The 23,909-nt window shown below is 43.1% G+C and overlaps 1 protein-coding gene across 3 annotated transcripts in view; it reads right to left on the reverse strand.

Annotated features, from left to right (window-relative positions):
• LOC124798990 (caspase-1-like) overlaps positions 1-23,909 on the reverse strand; it is a 135,000-nt gene that overhangs the window by 94,453 nt on the left and 16,638 nt on the right. Inside the window, exon 2 of one of the 3 annotated variants that reach the window (XM_047262537.1) lies at positions 5,984-6,141. The exons of the other annotated variants lie outside the window; for them this stretch is intronic. The gene's annotated coding sequence lies outside the window, so the exon portion shown is untranslated. The remainder of the gene's footprint in view (positions 1-5,983; positions 6,142-23,909) is intronic. 3 annotated transcript variants of the gene reach the window in all.

The following is a 23,909-nucleotide window of genomic DNA, read 5'->3' on the forward strand; positions in this document are numbered from 1 at the left end:
GGTCTGGTTGGTGTGACCTGGCCCATCTCGTCGTGTTCTACGATCTTCCGTCAACCACTCTGCATACACTCGTTGCACTGCTGAAACACTTTGTCCCACACGAGCAGCAATTTTCCGGATGGATGCATCACATTCCCTCACGCCAGTAATGTGCCCTCTTTCAGTCTCACTGATTCGACGGTACGGATCGCGGATACGTCTGCGGTGAGGCATCCTGCACGTCTGCTCAACTCACATTGATCCATTACCTTCGATTTATAGCGACAACGAGAGCCGAAAGCATATTTTACCGGTAGGCGTCGTTGCGTCGTGATATCGGTGTTGTCCTTGAACCCTCAGACCGACATGGTTCAAATGCTAATCATATCTACAGAACATGCTATTATAAGCGTCCTGCGAATATGAACGTCCTATCTCACGTCGTTCACGGTTATCTGTTTGTTTGTTTTATTTATTTTTTCTTTTAATTACGACCAATGCTACCCTTCCTTCTGTGTTGAATCTTATTAATACGGCTGTGGAGCACGCAGTTCCTGATGGAAGCAAGCTTGTAGAATCATATCTAGATTTGACTGGAAACGCTCAGCAGAGGAAAGGCTACAGAATCTGATGTCATACGCTTCTGTATACAGTACGCCACAGAACTTACTCGTCTTGTAGCAGCACTGCTGCTTAGGGAGCAAAATACGAGGGTGTACAGAGTGTCATTCTCAACGGTCAGTGGAGGAGCGAATATTTCCTAGTGAACGGTGAGAAATCTTGAGACTTAGAAGTAACTTTGTGCGCACACGAAGGGAGTGTCAGAGGACTATTACTTTACACAGTGTATACAAATAATTAAGTGGATAACTTCGTAAATTCCATGAGGCTGCTTGCGGATGAAGCAGCAAACCTGTATGGTAATGAAATTCAGGAAGACATATACAGGATTGACGCTTGGTACAGGGATTGGTAGTTGACCCTCAACAATGGCTCAATGTGCATAAATAGGTGGTAAGACGCACTGTTACATGAATACGAGATAGCATAATATTGAGGACGCAGTCACATCGATTGATTGTCTATGTGTATGAGAACGGAGCGATTAAAGTGACACGATTACGTAAAACTAATTGAAGATAAAGCAGATGCCAGCCTGTGTCATTGGAAGAATCCTCAGGAAAAGGTAGCTCAGGAAGCTCTTCTACGACCGATATTTAAATATTTCATATCAATCTGGCCCCGTATTAGGTGGGACTGACACAGAAGATTCAACGAAGTGCATCGCATACTACAAGACTGCCTTTTTTATCAGGTGTGGTTTACTGTTAAAATTCGTACCTTCCTAGAAGTGACAACAAATACATACAGTATGTAATCAAAAGTATCCGGACATCTGGCTGAAAATGACTTACACGTTCGTGGTGCCCTCCATCGGTGATGCTGGAATTCAATATGGTGCTGGCTCACCCTTAGCCTTGATGACAGCTTCCACTCTTGCAGGCATACGTTCAATCAGGTGCTGAAAGGTTTCTTGGGGAAAGGCAGCCCATTCTTCACGGATGCTCCTCTGAGGATAGGTATCGATGTCGGTCAGTGAGGCCTGGCACGAAGTCGCCGTTCCAAAACATCCCAAAGTGTTCTATAGGATTCAGGTCAGAACTCTGTGCAGGCCAGTTCATTCCAGGAATGTTATTGTCGTGTAACCACTCCGCCAAAGGTCGTGCATTATGATCAGGTGCTCGATCGTCTTGAAATATGCAGTCACCATTCCCGAATTGCTCTTCAACAGTGGGAAGCAAAAAGGTGCTTAAAACATCAGTGTAGGCCTGTGCTGTAATAGTGCCAGGCAAAACAAGGGGTGCAAGCTCCCCTCCATGAAAAACAATACCAAACCATAACACCACCGCCTCCGAATATTACTGTTGGCACTACACGCGCTGGCAGATGACGTTCACCGGGCAATCTCGATACCCATCGGATACCCATCGATACCCATCGGATCGCCACATTGTGTACCGTGGTTCGTCACTCCACACAAAGCTCTTCCCCTCAGTCGTCCAACGTTTACGCTCCTTACACCAAGCGAGGCTTCGTTTGGCATTTACCGGCGTGATGTGTGGCTTATGTGCAGCTGCTCGACCATGGAATCCAAGTTTTCTCACCTGTCGCCTAACTGTCGTAGTACTTGCGGTGGACCCTGATGCAGTTTGGAATTCTTGTGTGATGGTCTGGATAGATGTCTGCCTATTATACATTACGATGCTCTTCAATTGTCGGTGATCTGTCAGTCGACAGACGAGGTCGTCCTGTACGCTTTTGTGCTGTACGTGCTCCTTCACGTCTCCACTTAACTATCACATCGGAAACAGTGGACCTAGGGGTGTTGAGGAGTGTGGAAATCTCGCTTGAGACGTATGACACAAGTGACACCCAATCACATGACCACGTTGGAAATCCGTGAATTCCGCGTAGCGCTCTCTCACGATGTCTAATAACTAAAGAGGTCACTGATACGTAGTACCTCGCGGTAGGTGGCAGCAAAATGCACCTAGTACGAAAAACGTATGTTTTTGGGGGTGTCCGGATACATTTGTACACATAGTGTAGCTTCCTTCCACGTACAGTGATGAGGCAAAACATTATGACGACAGCCCACCGTGAAGTTGTAAGATGTCTGGTGGCACTGCGGGCACGTGACGCGGAAAGAGAAGTATATGAGCGGAGCAGAGACGAATGGGGAATCATTCTAGTTGCGATAAGTGGCGCTCATGCGAAATACCACCGGCTTAAGTGACTTTAACAAAAGCCAAATTGTTGTGGATCTGTGTCTGGAAGCGAGCATCCCGGAAACGACGAAGGTGGTCGGCTGTTCGCGTGCTACTGTCGTGATCATCTTCGAAAAGTGGTTAAAGAATGTAGAAACCATGATCAGGCGACAAGAAGTAGGACGCCCATACGTCATCACAGAACGCAGGGATCGGAGGCTTGCCTGCTCTCTAAAGCAAGATAGGCGGCGATCTGCGGCTGATCTGACAACAGAACACAGTGCTGTCGCAGACACAAGTGTTTTGGAGCAGGAACTTGAGCGTACAGTGTTGAACATGGTGTTCCACAGCAGAGGACCCCTTTGTGTTCTCATGTTGACCCAACAATATCGTCAGTTACCATTACAGTGGGCACGGGATCATCGAGATCGGACGGCGGATCAATGGAATCGTGTCGCCTGGTCGGAAGAATTCCGCTTGTTGACGCTCGTATCCAGATACACCGTCATCCAGGCGGACGACCGCTCAAAACTTGCAACATCCGCCAATGGGAGCAATATTACGTTATGGAGACATTCACCTGGGCTTCTATGGGATCTTTCTCAAGGATATTCACGTCAACAGTATGCGCGAAGAGCAACCGGAAACAATTGGTCTTCCAGTAGTTGAAAATGACTTTACGAAGAAAGGGTCAGTGTCGTTGATTTAGGCTTATTTCCTTCTCAGGCAGTGTTCAACAGGTTTTAATAGTCCACTGATTCCAATTCTATAAAAAAAGAAGTGATACTTGCTTTTACTTCCTGAAAATAGTGTGTTTTTAGATGTATCAAATTTGAAACTACATTTCATACATATATGAGCAACTGGCGGAGGGGGGGGGGGGGGGGAGGCTTATGCGTATATGAGCAACTGACAGTCGTTACAGTTTTACTGTGTTCATCGTTTTGTAGTTTTTAAGACATGCATGACGGCTTCAATTACTACTATGTCATTTGTTACTTTTTCTTAGATGAAAATGCGCTGGGAACAAAGATAATTACTTAGCCATTCCAGAACCATACAATGAGTATAAGTACAGAACCTAGTTCCAGTCATTTTTCCATACAAGCAACACATAATTTTTCGCCTCACGCCCACCCTCCCTCCCCCGTCCCAATCCTTTCGGCATTAGCTGTCTTTAGCTGGGTGCTTGTTAAAATCGTAAAATCTTTTGTACTTGGCGCGCTCCTCAGCTTGGTACCCCAAGCGGCCCCTTATGTCGCTTGGACCTTGCACCGACTCTTCACAAAGCAAACAATGTTATTTATGAAAGACAGAAAATGTCGCAAATGAAAGAAGAAACACCATTATTGGACATACTAGCGCCGAGGAAGAGGAAAATTGGCCAAAAGATACAAATGTGTTTTACACATGCTAAAACTCGCTACCGAAAAAAAGAAGCAGATCATAGTACAGGGAACTGGGGCGTTCGAGTCTGATAAATGAGAGGTGCTCCGAATGTAAAGCATTCCTTTACCGTACTTCATTAAGAAAGTGTTTTATTTTGCAAAGTAATTTTGTGTAATTTTATATCTTAGAATATTTCTTAACATCTTTTGTCCTCCCAAGTAACACTAAGGTGGCAACATTTAACAATCTTGTTCACTTTACAGGATGATAAGAGATGTGCGTTAAGTTATAGAATCAAATAACGTAAAATTAATTTTTCACCCGTGTCTCTTCCTGTTCCTTGTGCAACTAGTTGCATCACGTGTAATATAGGACATACAGGACCTGCAAAAACGTGTAAGCAGCTAAAACAGTTATTCGTGAATATATTCTCACTACTGGTGTTAACCAACTTGTTAAAGATTGTTCACGTAACTTTACTTTGTAAATGTGCTTTTAGGTCCCCACAGGATATGCGAGCACAAAATAGGCCGGCATTAGTTTGCCATGTGTTCTGCGCGTCTGCCTTTCGACCTACATTATAAATTTGAAAAACCTACTGTGGCAAATCTGTACACACTGAAAGGAATAAATGAAAATGTACTCGAAGACATAGTTGAGAAGACGTGTCTGCTCACTATTAGCATTCATTTCCACCAGGAAAACTGACACGTATTGTAGCGTGCTGGATTGGGTGGACTGGATAAAAGGGTGGAGTTGATTGATTGAGTTCAGGTTAACATTTGATCACCTATTCATCTATTAATAACTTCATTCAAGGTCAACACAAAAATTCAGTTTTGTTTGAACCGTCAACCTGTCGTAAAAACTAAAATAAAATTGAGGACAGTAAAATGTTTTAAATACTCTGACTCAATAAAATTCTACAGCATTTACGATCACAAAAAATTATGCATAAGCATAACGAACAGTGGAACAAGTACTTCCAAGTCTTATTCAGCTTTGAAAATGAAATATTTACAGAAACGCTCTCCAATCGAACTCATTAAAATGGACACTACATTGATTTAAAATATAATAATATTTCTATTTAACTGTATTTTGGAAAGGCATATGCTCACTTTAACAATTGGTGCGAAAACTGAATTTACGTAGAACCACGAGGACAACGGTAACTTCCCTGGCACAGCCCGTTGGATCTCCGGCGCTCTTTCTGTCGCAAGATGTACTTCGGCGTACGAACATCACTCCACTCCAGCTTATACAAGTATACGGAAATGCCTCAGCCTACTCTGAAACAACTTAGTATTAGAAACAGGAAACCATCGGTTCTTAGCGCAGCCATACAGTATAGGTGTACTAGATGCCGGTTAAGCACCAATAACCAGTACTCATACAAAACCCATCGCTATACAACAAATATGAAGTGAGCAGTCAGATGGATATAAAGAGAGTAAGTTAATCGGATAACTGTCTGTTAACGCCGTTCGCTGATACAAAGTTAAACCTTGTACAAACTCACACGAACCCAGGGTATGGCCAAATACATGAGCATAGTTCTAACGTAGTTCAAATGGTTCAAATGGCTCTGAGCGCTATGGGACTTAACATCTGAGGTCATCACTCCACCAGAACTTAGAACTACTTTAACCTAACTAACCTAAGGACATCACACACATCCATGCCCGAGGCAGGATTCGAACCTGCGACCGTAGCGGTCACGTGGTTCCAGACTGTAGCGCCTAGAACGGCTCGGCCACACCGGCCGGCTTGAACGTAGTCAATCGGCGCACAGTTTGTAAGTGGTAAGTAGAAAATGATGATAAAGCCACACCAAACAACAGTACCTGTTTTCATTTTGAGCATACGTGTACTGCATCCAGAATTCTCTCCGTGAGTCCGACTTGCTCTGACACAATACAACCACCGCCGTAAGCCCAGGGTGCGCCACCTCCAGAATCCACAATACGGCTGACCCACGAGTGCTCGGTGAGCGCGGTTAGTCCTATAAACAAATTGCATTGTTTCCACAACGAAACCTTGTCTCGAAATCTGTCAGAAATTCCAAAGCAATTCTGGTAGTAAGTGAAGTATGATAGCGGCAAGACACAATCAAAGGCTTGTCTGCGCGATAGCAATGAAAATACTACCGAAACAGTGCTACCAAAGCAGAATTATTAAACACAGCCTTCCGAAATGCCTTCACCAGAGAAGACGAACTAAATATTCCAGAATGCGAATCGGGAACAGCTGCCAACATGAGTAACTTAGAAGTAGATATTATCGGAGTAGTGAAAAAACTTAAATCACTTAAAGAAACCCTTCTGGTCCAGACTGTATACTAATTACGTTCCTTTCAGACTATGCTGATGCGATAGCTCCATACTTAACGCTCATATACAAACGCTCGCTCGTAGAAACAACCGTTCCAAAGGACTAGAAAATTGCAAACGCAGACAAATATTCGAGAAAGGCAATGGGAGTAATCCACCAAATTACAGCCCCATATCATTAACGTCGATATGAAGCAGGCTTTTATCGACACAGTACCTCTCGAGCCGCACGTAACCAGATATACGGCATATACTCTCAGTCCTGCAACTGGACTCGTGGTTTCCTGTCAGAGGGGTAACAGTTAGTAGTAACTGGCAGAAAGCCGTCGAGTAAAATAGAAGTGATTTGTGGCGCACCCCAGTGTAGTGTTATAGGTTTCTACTGTTTCTTATCTATAAGTATATAAACGATTTAGGAGACAATCTGAGCAGCAGTCTTAGGTTGTTTGCAGACTCATCTAGTCAGGTCGTCAGAAGATAAAAACTAATTGCAAAACGATTTAAATGTTTGAATGGTGCGAAAATTGTCAATTGTACCTAAATAAAGAGAAGTGCGAGGTCATCGACATGAGTGCTAAAAGGAATCCGCTGAACTTCTGTTCCACGGAACATCAGTCACCTCCGAAGGCCATAACCCAACTACATACACTACTGGCCATTAAAACTGCTACACCAAAAAGAAATTCTGATGATAAATGGGTATTCATTGGACAAATATATTATACTAGAATTGACATGTGATTATATTTTCACGCAATTTGCGTGCATAGATCCTGAGAAATCAGTACCCAGAACAACCACCTCTGGCCGTAATAACGGCTTTGTTACGCCTATGCATTGAGTCAAACAGAGCTTGGATGGCGTGTACAGGTGCAGCTGCCCATGCAGCTTCAACACGATAGCACAGTTCATCAAGAGTAGTGACTGGCGTATTGTGACGAGCCAGTTGCTCGGCCACCATTGACAAGACGTTTTCAATTGGTGAGAGATCTGGAGAATGTACTGGTCAGGGCAACAGTTGCACATTTTCTGTATCCAGAAAGGCCCGTACAGGACCTGCAACATGCGGTCGTGCATTATGCTGCTGAAATGTAGGGTTTCGCACGGGTCGGATGAACGGTAGAGTCACTGGTCGTAACACATCTGAAATGTAACGTCCACTGTTCAACGTGCTGTCAATGCGAGCAAGAGGTGACCGAGAAGTGTAGCCAATGGCACGCCATACCATCACGCCGGGTGATACGCCAGTATGGAGATGACGAACACACGCTTCCAATGTGCGTTCACCGCGATGTCGCCAGACACGGATGCGACTATCATGATTCCGTAAACAGAACCTGTATTCATCCGAAAAAGTGACGTTTTGCCATTCCTGCATCCAGGTTCGTCGTTAAGTACGCCATCGCAGGCGCTCCTGTCTGTGATGCAGCGTCAAGGGTAATCACAGCCGTGGTCTCCGAGCTGATGGTCCATGTTGCAGCAAACGTCGTCGAACTGTCCGTGTAGATGGTTGTCGTCTTGCAAACGTCCCCATCTGTTGACTTAGGGATCGAGACGTGGCTGCACGATCCGTTACAGCCATGCGGATAAGATGCCTGTCATCTCGACTGCTAGTGATAAGAGGCCGTTGGGATCCAGCACGGCGTTCCGTATTACCCTCCTGAACCCACCGATTCCATATTCTGCTAACAGTCATTGGATCTCAACCAACGCGAGCAGCAATGTCGCGATACGATAAACCGAAATCGCGATAAGCTACAATCCGACCTTTATCAAAATCGGTAACGTGATGGTATGCATTTCTCCTCCTTATACGAGGCATCACAACAACGTTTCACCAGGCAACGGCGGCCAACTGCTGTTTGTGTATGAGAAATCATTTGGAAACTTTCGTCATGTCAGCACGTTGTAGGTGTCGCCAACGGCGCCAACCTTGTGTGAATGCTCTGAAATGCTAATCATTTACATATTACAGCATCTTCTTCCTGTCGGTTAAATTTCGCGTCTGTAGCACGTCATCTTCGTGGTGTAGCATTTTTAATGGCCAGTAGTGTACTTAGGAATGACAGTTCCGAACAACTTTAACTGGAAAGAACATAAAGAAAATTTTGTGTAGAATGCGAATGAAAGACTTCGTTTTGTTGGCAGAACACTTAGAAGATGCAACAGATGCACTGAAGAAACTGCCTACACTACGGTTGTCCGTCCCCTTTTGGAGTAGTGCTGTGCGGTGTGGGATCGTTACCAGGTAGGATTAACGAAGAACATCGAGAAAATTCAAAGAAGGTTAGCGGGTTTATAGTATCTAGGAATGGGGAGAGAATGTGACGTACATGATACACGATTTGGGGTGGGCATCATTAAAACAACAGCGTTTATCGCTGGAGGAGGATCGTCTCATGAAATTCCGATCACCATCTTTCTCCTCCGAATGTGAGAATGTATTCTTGAGGCCGAGATACATAGGGAGAAACGATCATCGTAATAAAATAAGGGAAATCAGAGCTCACACGGAAAGATATAGGTGTTCGTTTTTTCCACGTTCTGTTCGAGAGTGGAGTAACAGAATTATTGTGAAGGTGTTCGATGAACGCTCTGCAAGGCGTTAACTATGGTTTGCAGAAATTCCATGTTGATGCAGCTGTTGATTCAGATGCATTCGTAATTTCCGGCAATGCTCCTCCAGAGCGAGCGAGTGACTGCCTTTCTTCGTGGATCCGCGCGCCGGCTGACAGACCACTTCCGTGTCCCTAGTGCACGCAGATAAAGGCTTCCGGGACGAGAGATATCAGCCCACAAGGCTCCAGGAAATGTAACCGACCTCTGGCTTAGGCCTGGCAGTGCCAAATTAGGTAGTGGTGTCGAACGCGGCACAGTATACTTCAGAATCGAGGAACAGGCGAGAGAACAGTGAAGGCAATATGAAGTAACACTTCACAACAAAAGTACGTTTACTGACCACGTATGGAACTACTCTCAGAGCTGAACTTCCTGCCGCAGCAAATAATGCACCAATTCATACGTATGCAGAATGCTACAGGTAATTCCAGTGTTCCATAAATAAATAAGACCGAGAACCTACATGAAATCGTAAGTCTTCCGAAGCGGACACCCACTCGTCATCAGCCGCGGCAAGTCGCGTGCTTCGCTCCCTTTACTACCGTCCACGTGCTAGGAATACGACTCGCTGAGGAACTCCTGTAGCTCTATCCTACGGAAGTGAAAATCAGGACGAAGAAACACAGAGCTTGGCCAAAGCAGACGTCAATAGCGTTTTCACTGCTGGTGTCATAAAAAATACCGTATTTCAAGATTTCGTTAAACTACACTGTTGGCCATCGGAATTACAATACCATGGGAGGATAGCGCATGCAGTCTCATTGGAAGAATGAATGATTAAATTTGTAGGTGTGCCCGTTCCAGCCTCTCGATTTTCGGACGTGGCGTTGAGGGCCCAGCTTTGCCCGAGAGCGCCCCTGCGGCATCTCGCCTCGCTAGTCGGAACGTGGGCTCCAAATTATACTGATAGGAAAATCTATTTTGTGAGCTTCTGAATGAGATATGGTATATTAAGTTTTGGGTTTTACGATACAGTGATCCATTTGAGGCGCTGAGAACCATAAAGCACAACTTCGTCGATTGTGAGAGTGTTGCATTTATCCACGCTTGTGACATCTGTTTATCTTACAGTAGGTCCGGTTTACCTGTACTGAAGCCTCACATTGTGTACATGAACATTCCCTAAAAGCTGTACCATTGGTTTCTCTGATATTCGCTTAAATGTGGAGTCGACGACGGTGTGCTTTTTGTCATGTTGTAACCTCCCCACGAAAAAAATAACCTCCCAACAGTAAAAAATATTACATATAATTTAGATTTTAGCGTAACCTACCAACAGAAAAATTGCGTAACCTACCAATAATAAAAAATATAATTATTTGTATCATTCACATTCAGTGTAACCTCCCAAAAGTAAAATTTTGAAATCTACCAATAATACAATGTGACTAACTTCTCAATAAAATTGTCGCTCACTTATAACCTTTCAATAATGACTGTGAATTTAAGCTGGTGAATTTTAGACGTCAGCACATCACAGTTATTAGTGTCTCAACCGAAATGGATTCACATGTCACAGAGATCGCCGATCCAAGCTCGACCAGCGTGGCGGGATGCTTTCGGTAGACCATGTCTTTCACTGTGCCCCACAAAAAAAGTCAGATGGAGTCAAATCCGGCGAATATGGAGGCCAATCCATGCCTGCACCAGTAAATTTGGGATATTCCAAAGCAATGACTCGATTCCCGAAGTATTCTTCAAGAAAGCGAAACACTTGTTCGGTCCGATGTGGTCGGGCTCCATCTTGCATAAACCATTCAGTACCTCGTCGATCCTCTAACGCTTGCTGTGTGGCGATAAATTGTTCCAAAATTGCAACGTAACGTGCACCAGTGACCGTTTCTCGAATGAAAAAAGGGCCAATAATGCCTCTGCTGCATACTGCGGCCCACACAGTAACGTTAGCAGAATACAGGGGTTTTGCTTCACACCAATATGGCTTTTCGGAACCCCAAAATCGCCAGTTCTGCTTATTTACGTATCCATTCAGGTGGAAGTGTGCTTCATCTGTAAACCAGATGCAGCCAACATCAAATCCTTCACTATCAATCATTGTGAGCATCTGATTAGCAAAGGCAACCCTTTGTCGCAGGGCACGTACTGGTATGGCCTGGTGCGTTTGAATTTTGAATGGAAACATCTGTAGACTCTTTGTCAGTATTTTCTGCGTGCTGGAACGTTGCAAACCAGTCTCAGATGCAATTCTGCGGACGGAGTGGTTGCGAAGGGAGTGAGACAGGCTTGTAGCCTCTCCCCGATATTATTCAATCTGTATATTGAGCAAGCAGTAAAGGAAACAAAAGTAAAGTTCGGAGTAGGTATTAAAATCCATGGAGAAGAAATAAAAACTTTGTGGTTTGCCGATAACATTGTAATTCTGTCAGAGACAGCAAAGGACCTGGAAGAGCAGTTGAACGGAATGGACTGTGTCTTGAAAGGAGGATATAAGATGAACATCAACAAAAGCGAAACGAGGATAATGGAATGTAGTCGAATTAAGTCGGGTGATGCTGAGGGAATTGGATTAAGAAATGAGACACTTAAAGTAGTAAAGGAGTTTTGCTATTTGGGGAGCAAAATAACTGATGATGGTCAAAGTAGAGAGGCTATAAAATGTAGAATGGCAATGCCAAGGAAAGCGTTTCTGAAGAAGAGAAATTTGCTAACATAGAGTATAGATTTAAGTGTCAGGAAGTCGTTTCTGAAAGTATTTGTATGGAGTGTAACTATGTATGGAAGTGAAACATGGACGATAAATAGTTTAGACAAGAAGAGAATAGAAACTTTCGAAATGTGGTGCTACAGAAGAATGCTGAAGATTAGATGGGTAGATCACATAACTAATGAGGAGGTATTGAATAGAATTGGGTAGAAGAGGAGTTTGTGGCACATCTTGACTACAAGAAGAGATCGGTTGGTAGGACATGTTCTGAGGCATCAAGGGATTACCAATTTGGCACTGGAGGTCAGCGTGTAGGTAAAAATCGTAGAGGGAGACCAAGAGATGAATACACTAAGCAGATTCAGAAGGATGTAGGTTGCAGTAGGTACTGGGAGATGAAGAAGCTTGCACAGGATAGAGTAGCATGGAGAGCTGCATCAAACCAGTCTCAGGACTGAAAGCCACAACAACAACAACAACATCACACTTTCCAACCATACAGGTGCCCAGTACTCGGCAGCAGAGTACACAAGACTGATGCCAGTTAAACGTAGACAGTCAGCAGAGGTTCCTGTCTGGTTGGAAAGTGTGCATGTGAAGAAGGTAGAAACAAAACTTAACGACACTATGCGCTGCATTACTGGTTCCATCAAATCAACCCCATGTCACTGGTTACCTGTACTGAGTCACATCCCTCCACCTCACTTAAGGCGGAAAAGAGCTCTACTGAGGCAGGCCAAGAAAATCTCTGCGTCACCTTCTCTACCACTGCACCAGGAATTCTGTCATCCGCCACAGCCACGATTGCTATCAAGATGACCAGAAAGTGCGACTGCAGGACAACTCATTGCGGATGGTTTTTTGATCTAAATGAAAGCTGGAAGCACGAATGGTCAACAAGAACATTGGGAGCAAGAGCCCATCATCTTGATCCTACAAAGAAGCCAAAAGGTTTTGACCTACCGAGGAAATTTTGGTGCCGCATCAACAGGTTAAGGACTGGACATGGTTGTTGTAGCTACTTCAGGTACAAATGGGGATCATTTCACCAATATGTGAATGTAATCAAGAAGAGCAGACAATTGTACATTTATTCCAATGCTGTCCACTTCATTCATACCCTGGAATTCCCTATGACTTGTTCACTCTCACACCCAGCTTAATTAACTGGATGAAATACATGGACTTTAAGGTTTAATCTTGTCTTATATCATATGTATATTGTATAAAAATCATTTGCCTTATATCAACTGTATACTGTATAAAATCACCATACGAATAAATAAATTGCTATCACGTAAATATTTAGCAACCGACATAAGACAAGCAGCTGCTATTCAGTTTACCTGAGGAAGAAGCAGTTTTTTTATACAGCAGCTTTCCTTCTAATTTACGAGATTAAATTCAAGTAGCAACGCTGAAGTACCCCGTCCTCCGAATATGCGAGCCCAGCAATTACGTGGCAGGTTACCACTGTGATCAACGGATGTGTATTTCACCAGGCAGTTGTGTGAAAGTACTGAAATTCGAATGAAAGGTCAACGCTCTGACGATATAACCAATATTTACGTCAATGTTGCGTGCAGGTTGAAGTACGTCCCAGAGAAGGTCTTCTCTGACAGTTTCACATTGTTGTATGTGCTTTGTTCTCAAGTGAGGAGAGACTATGTGCAAAGGGCGTTCAAAAAGTTTTGCACAGTCGTCTCTACTTTTTTTTATTTTTTTGCGGGAGGAGAATGAAATTTTTTGTGAACATATTTGTAACCTTTATCTATAAGTTGGTATATAAAAGTATTTTCTTTCATTTAGACGTGAGCTATAATGGAGCGTGAAGTAGATGTCAGGTTGTGACAACGGTCGGTGATGGAGCCCTCTTCAAGACCGGCGATGATTGTGCCACATCGATTCACAGAAAGTTGCTTTGGGGAGGACACAGTGGATCACAGCAGCATCCAGCGGTGGTTGCAGATGTCATTTCAGCAAGATGTCGTGTCGTCACACATCTGTCATTTTGGATGATTTGATCAATGGTCTCCTTATTCACATCACTAACTACTGTCGATGGTCTGCCACATCGTGAATTGTCAAGTAATCACCTTCTTTAAACCTCTGCAACCACCGCTGGATACTGCTGGGGTCCTCTTTGTCCTCGCCATAAACAGGGAGTAGCTTTCTGTGAATCGATGTGGCAGAGTCATCGCCAGCCTTGTAGAGGAACTTCATTACCGACCGTTGTCGCAACCTGACATCTACTTCACGGTCCATAATAGTTCACCTGTAAATAAAAAAAAATGTTTTTATATACTAACTTATAGCCAAATGTTCCAAGTATGTTTGTAACCTCCCCCTCACTTATCGACCTTAATGACAGCGAAAAATTAAACCGCGTGTACCTAATGGAAATTTGGGAAAAGCAATCGTCACCGAAGTTAATCTGTCGGTAAAGAGGGAGGAAAAGGTTACATCTAAATGAAAGGAAAAATGCAAATGAAACTGGTGGAAATTAATTTTCAAAAGGGGTAAAGTTAATAAAGAAAGTAAATGTGCGGCCGTTACGTTAACAATTAACTAGCGGTAATTAGATATTTGAGATTTGGGGAAAATTACGGTCGCCAGTCCTATGCGCAATTACTATAGTAACTGAAAAAGAAAGGTTATTGCACATATAATTAGCACTAAAAGTGTGGCAACTGAAGGTTGACACGTGTTGTGTGAAAACTGAATGTTTGTCTGAAGTAATAAATTTCGCTACACCCTGACTTAATTTAGCAATAGAATTAATAAAACTGGAAAACTGAAAGTTAATTTAGTGACTGAAATTAATAGTGAACTTTGTTTCTGAAGCATATCGAAATTCAGTAAAATACAGTTAGTCTTGGGCTACCTCAACAATCATTTCAAAAGCTACTTGAATCTACGCAATTTAGAAATAAGAGATTTAACTTCGAACTTGAATTAAATGATTCTGAACAATTAACAATAGTAAAATTTAGTACGTACCAAGCTGAGCTGCAGTCACAGGTAAGCTAAAATATGCTAAAAAAACTCGCACTCTTAATTTGTGCTCGTGTAATCTAAATATTGTAGCCAGCTATGAATACTTTAACTGAACTTTGAAATTAAGGCAGTGAAATTGAATCTTATTATTTTAATGCTGGCGTTTGAATTTCAACGACACTCGGGTTCATTTCGGAAAAGGAAGGGACCCTGCTTGGCAATGCAATTGGGACAATGAGCAACAAAGGTTCATGCTAAGTTGCTGTAATTTTGCGATGCAACAATTTTAAAAGCTGAGGTCTGCCATACAGTTCTGAAACTTTACGTGCTTTTAGTCTTCCTTGTTGGTTGGCTTCCCGTCCGCGACACCGTGCTAGAAACTATTATAGCCAGTCGAGCGCAATTACATGCTGCCCAACCCCGAACGCGCGGCAACTCGCGGGAGCGTCACACAACACACCTGCTCCACTGCACTAGTCCGGCCAGACCCTCTCTGCTCTGCCCGCGCTCCACGCGGCCGAGTTAACACTACCAAAGATCCTAAAACACTTTGCTTCTCCACACGACCTATCGATGTATTCGTTCGATAGCATAGTTTTCCCTTGGCCAGACCCAGCGTATAAATACAAATAATATTCACAAAACAAACCAACACACACACACACACATATATATATATATATACACAAACAGTAAAACAATTACAGTATACAAAGACACAGAAACGTCATATATTCAGGTAACAAAATATGGAAAATAAATTATAGTACAATAGATGGAAATAGGAGGATATGCATTTCCGGCGTTACATGTTCACAAAAAATTTCATTCTCCTCCTGCAAAAAATAAACAAGTAGAGCCGACTGTGCAAAACTCTTTAAACGCCCTTTGTATAACAGCTGAAGCATTAAAACCAGCATCTCATCTTTTATCTGCTTTTTTATTAAACTAGTCTCGAAAATTCTTGATCTGACAGGACGGCATTAAGCAATACACACTGAACAACCAAAGTAACTGGTACACCTGCCTAATATCGTGTAGGGGCCTGCCGCGCGGGATTATCCGAGCGGTCTCAGGCACTGCAGTCATGGACTGTGCGGCTGGTCCCGGTGGAGGTTCGAGTCCTTCCTCGGGCATGGGTGTGTGTGTTTGTCCTTAGGATAATTTAGGTTAAGTAGTGTCTAAGCTTAGGGAATGATGACCTTAGCAGTTAAGTCCCATAAGATTTCACACACATTTGAACTTTTTTTTTTGTGTAGGGGCCCCGCGAGCACGTAGAACTGCCGCAACACGACGTGGCATGGACTCGACTAATGTCTGAAGTAATGCTGCAGGGAACTCACACCATGAAACTTGCAGGGCTGTCCACAAATCCGTGAGAGTAAAAGGGGGTGGAGATCTCTTCTGAACAGCACATTGCAAGGCATCCCAGATATGCTCAATAATGTTCACGTCGGGGAGTTTGGTGGCCAGCGGAAGAGTTTTAAATCAGAAGAGTGTTCCTGGAACCACTCTGTAGCGATTTTGGACGTATGGAGTGTCGCATTTTCCTGCTGGAATTGCTCAAGTCCGCTGGAATGCACAATGGACATGAATGAACGCAGGTGACCAGACTGGATGCTTACGTACGTATCACCTGTCGAAGTAGTATCTAGACGTATCAGGGGTCCAATATCACTCTCACTGCACACGCCCCACACCGTTACAGAGCCTCCACCAGTTTGAAGTGTCCCCTGCTGACATGCAGCGTCCGTGGTTCAAACCCGTACACGTCCATCCGCTCGATACAGTGCGAAATGAGACTCGTCCGACTAGGCAACATGTTTCCAATCATCAACAGTCCAATGTCGCGAGGCATAAAGCCTTGTGTCGTGCAGTACATGAGTGGGCCTTCCGCTCTGAAAACCCATATCGATGATGTTTCGTTGAATGGTTCGCACGCTGACACTTGTTGATGGCCCAGCATTGAAATCTGCAGCAACTTACGGAAGGGTTGCACTTCTGTTACGGTGAACGATCCTCTCCAGTCGTATTTGGTCCCGTTCTTGCATGATTTTCTTCTGGCCGCAGCGAAGTCGGAGATTTGATGTTTTACCGGATTCCTGATAATCACCGTACATCCACGACCAGGTCGTACGGGAAAATCCCCTCTTGATCGCTACCTCGGAGATGCTGTGTCGCATCCCTCGTGCGCCGATTATAACACAACGTTCAAACTTACTTAAATCTTGATAACCTGCCATTGTAGCACCAGTAACCGATCTAACAACTGCACCAGACACTTTTTGCCTTCTATAGGTATTGCCGACCGTAGCGCCGTATTCTTCCCGTTTACATATCTCGGTATTTGAATACGCATGCCTATACCAGTTTCTTTGGCTCTTCAGTGTGATACAGTTTATTGTTTTATGCAGTGCATGGAGTAAAGTTCTAAGTGTTTCATCCGTTTCTTTAACGTGAACCCTGCCTCATTCCATGTCCCTAAAGTTTCCTCTTCGTTATTGGATGTACAGAACACTATCAACGAATTTTTTATTGAGCAATGTACACAGTAACATAGCTATCCGTGTTGCAACTATGTCAGACAGCGTAAACCCATCTGTTAACACGGAGACAGATCTTATTTATTTGAATTAATTGCCTACCATGACAAGTGGGCTCCAAGGCATTCATATCAGCATTGGGACGTCACTGCTGATTACAGATGGCAACTTCCGCCAGACAGACAAACGTTTGCGAGACCAGACGCCGTTTGGATGGAAAGACATAGACCCTACCGAGACTTTACTAATTTGAAAAATCTGTTCCTACAGCATCAGTATTCTTCCCGCTAGTCGCATGACATTACCAGCTTTATACTCACTCTGCTTAGCTGCAATGTAGGAGAGTCGCAGTTTTCATATTAAGTACCTGGTTGAACTGGATTCTACCGACAAATCTTCGGAGTCTGTTCACGGATATTTTCTGCTGGCTTGTTAATGAGTACCAGCATAAAAATACTGACATATTTGTTTTGTTAGCATGTTTAACTTTTGTCTGAGGATAAACCTTCTCAGCAGTAAAAAGGCAAGTTATTCTTCTCACAGCAGCACTTCCAACATTTGTCCTCAAGCATTTGCTGGACGTATTCCAATCTCTGATTTATTCAACAGCTTTTACCCCCTACAGTTTCCTCTAGTACCATTAAAATTATTCCTTGGTGTCTTAATAGCTGTCCTACCATACCGTCCCTTCTTCCTGTCAATGTTTTACGTATATTCCTTTCCTCGACTATTCTACGGAGAACCTTACCTTTTCTGTGCAAATAATTTTCAGCATTCTTCTGTAGCATCACATCTCAGATGCTTCGTTTCTCTTCGTTTCCAGTTTTCCCACAGTCCATGTTTCACTATCGTACAATGCTGCAGTCCAAATGTACATTATCAGAAAAATTTTCCTCAAATTAAAGCGTATGTTTTATATTAGTAGACTTCTCTTGGCTAGGAATGCCCTTTAATCATTGCTAGACTGCTTTCTTTGTCCTCCTGGCTCTGTCTGTCATTGGTTATTTTGATGCGTAGGAAGCAGAATTCCTTAGCTTCATGTGCTCCGTGATCACCAGTCCTGACCTTAAATTTCTCGCCGTTCTCGTTTCTGCCAATTCTCATTACTTTTGTCTTTCTTCAATTTACTCGTGATCCATCCACAATTTATAATCCTTAAACTGTTCATTCCGTTCAGCGGATCCTGTAATTTTCTTCACTTTCACTTAGGGTAGCAATATCATCAGCGAATCTTGTCATCCTTTCACATTGAATTTTAACTCCACTCTTGAACCTTTCTTTTATTTCCATCATTGCTTTTTCGATGTACCGATTGAACCGTAGGGGCGAGACGCTATGTCAATGTCTTACATTCTTTTAAATTCGAGCACATCGTTTTTGGCCCTCTAGTCTTATTGTTCCATCTTGGCTCTTGTACGAGTACGTATTGTATATTACCATTATTTTCCTACAGCTTACCACTACTTTTCTCAGAATTCCGAACATCTTACACCATTTGCCATCGTCGAACGCTTTTTCCAGGTCGACAAATCCTATGAAAGTATCTTGATTTCTCTTCAGTCTTGTTCCCTTTATCATCGCAACGTTAGAATTGCCTCTCTGGTGCCTTTACCTTTCATAAAGGCAAACTGATCGGCATCTACCGCAAACTCAATTACTATTCCATTCTTCTGTTTACTATTCTCGTCTGCAATTTGGATGCATGAGCTGTTATGCTGATTATACGTTAATTGTTGCTCTTCTCGGCTCTTGCTATTTTCGGGATTGTGAGGTTGATGTTTTTCTGAAAGTCAGATAGTATATCGCCAGACTCATACATGCTACACACCAACGTGAAAATTCGTTTTGTTGCCACTTCACCTAATTATTATCGAAATTCTGATGGAATGTTATCCATCCCTTCTGCCTTATTCGATATTAAGTCTTCCAAAGCTCTTCTGATGTTAATACTTGATACCCTATCTCTTCTGTATCGACTGTCCAGCTTCTTCTCTATCACGCCATCAGACAAGTCTTCCCCCTCATACAACGTTTCGATGTACTCTTTCCACCTATCCACTCTCTTCCCAGCATTTAACAAGGAATTCCCACAGCACTGCTAATGTACCATCCCTGCTTTTAATTACAACGAAGGTTGTTTTTCACTACCTATTTATTTCATTCCTAAGTGACTTATATTACTGTATTCTTGAATTTCCCTGAACATTTTTGAGCTTGCGTCTTTCATCGATCAACTGAAGTATTTCTTCTGTTACTTATGGTTTCTTTGCAATTACCTTCTTTGTTGATGGTGTTGGGACTGCAACCAGCCACAAATTTGCTTTCAGTTGCTTTATTCAAAGGGTACCGTTACCGGTTTCGAATCGTTGTGATTCATCATCAGACGGTTTACACGCTTTCCTTATGACATGTGGTGTGTTTTTTACAGATTAATTGTCGTGAAATGTCGGTTTGGAGTGTTTGTTTTCATAACATTCGTCCAACAGATGTGAATACATTCCCACTGCATTCTTATTGTTGCACATGTAAATTTTTCTCACTGAACACTACCACGCACCACATAAAGGATCTGAAAGTAAATTTGTGGCTGGTTGCTGTCCCAACACCATCAACATTTGTCTTCAAATAACAGCCACGGTCTCCATCATGTCATCATATGACAAAATTTCATACCTTCTTTGTATCTTTATTTTTCTAAAAATTATTTCATTCAATCTTGGCGTGGAGGTACAGCAACCATCTATTGCCACTATTTAAAAAACAGTCGTAGGTTGCACAATGTTCTTTATTAACTGAAGGACGTCACGTTTCGCCCGGATAGGGGATCCTCTTGTTATGTCAAAAAATCAGAAATTTTCTGCCAGAAAACATTCGTCAAGATGGCATGATACCGCATAAGACGTACTAAAAGGCAATCTCATGGAGACGACAACAGGCGTAGCAGCGTAGAACAGGAACTCGCTCACAAACTGTAAATACAGCCGTAGATCTCAAGGGGCTCAGAGACCCGTCCGTATTCACATAGAGAATACATATGAATACATTTTTAACGTAACCTGACGATGTCCTATACGAGCGAAACACGTCGTTCTTGAGTTAATAAAGAACATTGTGCAACCAACTACTGTTTTTAAACACTATGGTTTTCAAACTATGGTTTTTCTTTCCAACTTCTGTGATGGCCCTTTTTAGAGTTGTCTATTCGTCTTCAACTGAAATGCCTATTGAGATATTCCTTTTTGCAGTATCTACAGTCTCAGACAACTTCAGTCGTATCTTCCTATCCCACTCCTTTACCCGTTCATTCTTCCTGATTGGGCTCTAAAACTTCAGACAGGTGGAGTCATTCCGGATGTGGAATGGGTTCTCCCAGATGCCATGAAGAGCACAGGGTGCAGCCAACTGCACGTAGGTACCAATAATGTGTGTCACTTGAGATCAGCAGAGATTCTCTCTGGTTTCGAGCGGCTAACAGGAGTGGTAAAGGCTGCCAGTCTTACTTGCAAGATGAAAGAAGAGCTGACCATTTGTAGTATACTCGACAGGACCTATTGCGGACCTCTGGTACAGAGCCGAGTGGAGGGTCTGAATCAGAGGCTCAGACGGTTCTGCGACCGTGTAGGCTGCAGATTCCTCGACTTGCGCCAAAGGGTGGTTGGGTTTCGGGTTCCGTGGAATAGGTCAGGAGTCCGCTATACGCAGAAGGCGGCTACACGAGTAATAGAGGCTGTGTGGCGTGGACTGGGCGGTTTTTTTAGGTTAGAGGGTCTCGGAAAACACAAGAAAGGCTTCAGTCACAAAGGGTGCAGGCCGAACACAGGAAGAACGTAGATACAGGAACCATCGGTAGTACACTTGTAAATTGTCGTAGCTGTGTTGGGAAAGTACCAGAGCTCCAAGCACTGATAAAGTCACTGATGCTCAAATCGTTATAGGCACTGAAAGCTGGCTAAAGCCGGAGATAAGCTCAGCCGAAATTTTGCGAACAACGTAACGGTGTTACGATAGGATAGGCTAAACACGGTGGGCGGTGCTGTGTTTGTTGCTGTTAGAAGTAGTTTAACTTGTCGCGAAATTGAACAAGATAGTTCCTGTGAGTTAGTATGGGCAGAGGTCATTGTTGGCAACCGGAATAAAATAATAATTGGATCCTTTTACCGACCTCCCAATTCAGATGATACAGTTGCTGAAAGATTCAAAGAAAACTTGAGTCAAACACGCACCCGACTCATACGATTATAGTTGGTGGCGACTTTATTTTACCCTCGATATGCTGGCGAAAATACATGTTTAATTCCGAAGGTACGCATAAAACATCATCCGAAATTGTGCTGAACGCATTCTCTGAGCAGTTAATTCATGACGCTATGCGAATAGTAAACCGTTGTGAAAACGCACTTGACCTCTTAGCAACAAATAATCCTGAGTTCTACATCTACATCTACATTGATACTCCGCAAGCCACCCAACGGTGTGTGGCGGAGGGCACTTTATGTGCCACTGTCATTACCTCCCTTTTCTGTTCCAGTCACGTATGGTTCGCGGGAAGAACGACTGTCTGAAAGCCTCCGTGCGCGCTCTAATCTCTCTAATTTTACATTCGTGATCTCCTCGGGAGGTATAAGTAGGGGGAAGCAATATATTCGATACCTCATCCAGAAACGCACCCTCTCGAAACCTGGCGAGCAAGCTACACCGTGATGCAGAGCGCCTCTCTTGCAGAGTCTGCCACTTGAGTTTATTAAACATCTCCGTAACGCTATCACGGTTACCAAATAACCCTGTGACGTAACGCGCCGCTCTTCTTTGGATCTTCTCTATCTCCTCCGTCAGACCGATCTGGTACGGATCCCACACTGATGAGCAATACTCAAGTACAGGTCGAACGAGTGTTTTGTAAGCCACCTCCTTTGTTGATGGACTACATTTTCTAAGCACTCTCCCAACGAGCATCAAAACGGATACAGGGATTAGTGAACACAGCGTTGTCATAGCGAGATAATACTGTAACGGCCAAATCGTCAAAAAATAAACGAAATATATTCCTGTTCAAAAATTCAGATAAAAATTCACTTGACACCTCCCTGAGACACAATCTCCACTCATTCCAAATTAATAATAAAGTGTAGACCAGATGTGGCTTTATTTCAAAGAAATAGTATCGGCAGCAATTGAGACATTTATACCAAATTAATTAACAAACGGCGGAGCTGATTCTCCTTGGTACACAAAACGAGTCAGAACTCTGTTACAGAAACAGCGAAACAAAAAAGCCAAATTCAAACCGACGCAAAATACCCGAGATAGGCGATCTTTTACAGAAGCTCGAAATTTAGGGCAGACTTCAATGCGAGATGCTTATAACAGTTTCCACAACGAAATTTTGTCTCTAAACCTGGCAGAAAATCCAAAGAGATTCTGGTTTCATGTGAAGTATGTTAGCGGCAGGAAACAATCAATGGCTGGCCGGGGTGGCCGAGCGTTTCTAGGCATTTCAGTCTGGAACCGCGTCACCGTTACAGTCGCAGGTTCGAATCTTGCCTCGGGCATGGATGTGTGTGATGTCCTTAGGTTAGTTAGGTTTAAGTAGATTTAAGTTCTAGGGAACTGATGACCTCAGATATTAAGTCCCACAGTGCTCAGAGCCATTTGAACCATTTTTTGAAACAATCAATGCCTTCTCTGCTCAATAGCAATGGAGATACTATCGAAGACAGTGCTGCCAAGGCAGAGTTACTAAACACAGCCTTCCTAAATGCCCTCACAAAAGAAGACGAAGTAAATATTTCAGAATTCGCATCAAGAACAGCTGCCAACATGCATAACGAGTAAATATACTCGGAGTAGTGAAGCAATTTAAAACACTTAATAAAAACAAGTCTTCTGGTCCAGACTGTATACCAATTAGGTTTCTTTTAGAGTATGCTGATGCATTAGCTCCATAGTTAACAATCAAATACAACCGTTCCCTCGATGAAAGATCCGTACCCAAAGACGGGAAAGTTGCACAGGTCACACCAATATTCAAGAAAGGTAGTAGGAGTAATCCACTTAATTACAGCCCCATATCATTGATGTCGATATGCAGCAGGATTTTGGAACATATATTGTGTTCGAACATTGTGAATTACCTCGAGGAAAACGATCTACATGGGTTTAGAAAACATAGTTCTTGTGAAACACAATTAGCTCTTTGTTCGCATGAAGTGTTGAGTGCTATCGACATGGGATTTCAGATTGGTTACGTATTTCTGGATTTCCGGAAGGCTTTTGAATCTGTACCACACAAGCGGCCTGTAGTAAAATTGCGTGCTTATGGAATATCGTCTGAGTTATGTGACTGGATTTGTGATTTCCTGTCAGAGAGGCCACAGTTCGTAGTAATTGGTGGAAAGTCATCGAGTAAAGCAGAAGTGATTTCTGGCGTTCCCCAAGGTAGTGTTATAGGCCCTTTGCTGTTCCTTATCTATACAAACGATCTGGGATACAATCTGAGCAGCCGTCATAAGTTGTTTGCAGATGACGCTGTCGTTTATCGACTAATAATGTCATCAGAAGATCAAAACAAATTACAAAACGATTTAAAAGATATATCTGTATAGTGCGAAAATTGGCAGGT

The sequence above is a fragment of the Schistocerca piceifrons genome, chromosome 1 (genome assembly GCF_021461385.2).
Source record: "Schistocerca piceifrons isolate TAMUIC-IGC-003096 chromosome 1, iqSchPice1.1, whole genome shotgun sequence".
NCBI classification, from domain to species: domain Eukaryota; kingdom Metazoa; phylum Arthropoda; class Insecta; order Orthoptera; family Acrididae; genus Schistocerca; species Schistocerca piceifrons.